This window comes from Odontomachus brunneus, unplaced genomic scaffold, assembly GCF_010583005.1.
Source record: "Odontomachus brunneus isolate Ranch 3 - 2012 unplaced genomic scaffold, Obru_v1 Obru_scaffold_116, whole genome shotgun sequence".
NCBI classification, from domain to species: Eukaryota; Metazoa; Arthropoda; class Insecta; order Hymenoptera; family Formicidae; genus Odontomachus; species Odontomachus brunneus.
Window position 1 is genome coordinate 707,043 of NW_022639566.1, and position 2,842 is coordinate 709,884.

At 35.9% G+C, this 2,842-nt stretch overlaps 1 protein-coding gene across 1 annotated transcript in view; it reads right to left on the reverse strand.

The window, feature by feature from the left end:
- The window catches only part of LOC116849434 (peptide deformylase, mitochondrial-like), a 202,918-nt gene that overhangs the window by 137,968 nt on the left and 62,108 nt on the right, over nt 1-2,842 (reverse strand). The gene's annotated exons all lie outside the window — the stretch shown is intronic.

Genomic DNA, 2,842 nt, shown 5'->3' on the forward strand with positions numbered 1-2,842 from the left:
ATATATATATATATATATATATATATATATATATATATATATATATATATATATATATATATATATTTAATATAGTAATGTATTAACGTATTAATTTATTTGTAAGATATATTTTATTATATTATTATGTAATGTTTACGTGTGTATCTGTTCGAGATCGATCGTTCGATCCCGAAGAGGTCGACTCGGATAACAGTTTGAAGCATAACATTAGCCCGGATCCACGCGTTATCAAGCTGTGACCCTAATTGTTTTCATAGGCTAAACGATTACGAATAACACGCGGTGCGTGCCGTTGCCACGGCAACTATCGCATAACATCGAACTCCGAAAGCAGCTGCGAACGTTAGAAATTAGAATCAAGTTTTTTGTATATCAAACTTAAGCGCCGTGGCCAATCCGCAATTGCCAAGCGCCGAGAATCACCGTTTTAAAAGGCGACAACCAAGAACAATCGCTCTCTCGTTTTCGAACCGTCTATTCGCCGGTACTCAATTTCGATCACGGCACGTTTGCCATCAGTAAGGGTAAACTCCGTCTCAACCGTACCTTCGTTCGGTAGATATTCAATTGTGTTGTATTTTGTAAATTACGATTAAATTTGTTTCGTCTTGTTAAACGACTTGCTTGATTCGAACCTTTTCGAGCGCACACATTGAACATCAACTAAGTTATAACCAACACAAATTCGGTGCGTCGTCTGAGATCACACGATCGAATCGCTCGAGCTGTCCGGGAAGTTCGCTTGCCAAAAAACCTACGGCCACGTTGCGAACAGTATCAGTTTTTTATGTATGTATATGTTATGCATTTTTGTACGTATGTGTATGTATGTGTGTATGTGAATAGTTGTATGGACACTCGCTTACAAAACAGTTTGTCTGAAATTGGCATTGTATAAAATGATCACAACTGCTTTAATGAATATTCTTTTTTAGAGAAACAAGTCATGTTATTATTACATCACAAATTATAACTCAAATATTTGCATGCTACCCATACAGCACAGAAGCTTGCAGTAACATTGCTACAACGTTGCAAGATTGCATATTGCAGTGCAATGTTGCAGAGACATTGCAGTGACATTAATTTACAATATTACTTTAGCAATTTTGCAGCACTATTTCAAAAATATGACGAATATAATATAATATTTTTTACTTATTTATCAGTTATTTTTGTTACTTATATTTCAAATTCAATAATATTTCACATCAATAGTGCTTATAGAATAGTACTTAGAATAGTACTTGTTAGTGGCAGTCATTAATACTAGAATTTGACTTATTACATATTTCTTATACCGTTTTTTCGGAGAAAATACTTTCTTTAAATTTAATATTCATATTTGTTTAATTTTGTGGTTTTTTTGTTTCATTAAAATATTATATTCTTAAACGAAATATCATTTTTTCAAATAATGAAAATAAAAATTTTTATTTTATTCAAGGAAATCATGTCATTTGATGAAACAACACTATTGAAATACTATTAAATAGTATTTTTTTAAAGTTTCTTTCAAAATTTAGTAATTCAATTTGTTTAATTTTGATTTTTTTGGATTTTTTATTTTTTTGGTTTGAATTAATCATTATAACGTTCTGTTAAAAATCTAAAAGTAATTATCACTGTTTCACTACATTACATTAATATTCATCGCATATCGAATGTGTTGCGTTGTTTTGTATGTATCAGTAAATTATCCAACGAATACCAAGTAAAAGTTATATAACTATTATTTGATGTTTGCTAGATATATTATAATATACTGTGAACACTACAAGGGTAAATTATATAAACATAAATCGTAAGAATATCGTTGGAGTCATTGGGAATCGCCGCATGCCGCTCGATCATTAGGTTAAGCAACACTTTAACGGAGACACCATTTATGATTCAAAGTATTGTTCATCGCTGGCCACTACTTTCTTCCATCTTTCGGGCAGCGTACGAATCCTGCATCAAAAAAACTAGTTTTCTTTTGAGGCGATTCACGAATCGATCCAATTTTTTAGTTCTTCATAAGACCGGAAGTGCTGGTCAGCCAGACCGTGTGCCATTGATCGAAACAAGTGATAGTCAGAGGGAGCAATGTCTGGAGAATACGGCGGGTGGGGTAGGACTTCCCATTTCAACGTTTCCAAATATGTCTTGACCATTTTCGCAACATGGTCGAGCATTGTCATGCTGCAAAATCACTTTATCGTGTCTCCCGTTGTATTGCGGCCGTTTGTCTTTCAATGCATCAAACGCATCAATTGCGTTCGATACTGATCGCCTGTGATTGTTTCAGTCGGTTTTAACAGCTCATAATACACTACGCCGAGCTGGTCCCATCAAATACAGAGCATGACCTTGGAGCCGTGAATATTCGGTTTGGCCGTCGACGTGGAAGCATGGCCGGGAACTCCCCATGATTTTCTGCGCTTGGGGTTATCGTAATGAACCCATTTTTTGTCTCCAGTCACAATGTAATGCAGAAATCCCTTCCGTCTTTGCCTTTCAAGCAGCTGTTCACAAGCAAACAAACGCCGTTTAACATCTCTCGGCTTCAATTCGTACGGCACCCAATTTCCTTGCTTCTGAATCATTCCCATGGCTTTGAGGCGTTTTGAAATGGCTTGTTGAGTCACTCCCAATGATCGTGCCAATTCTTCTTGATTTTGACACGAGTCTTGATCAAGTAATGCCTCCAATTCTGCATCTTCGAAAACCTTCTCTCTTCCACCGCTATGCCGGTCTTCGACGTCAAAATCACCGTTCTTGAAGCATTGCAACCACTCACGACACGTTTTTTCACTAATAGCGGCCTCACCATAAGTATTTGAGAGCATTCGATGAG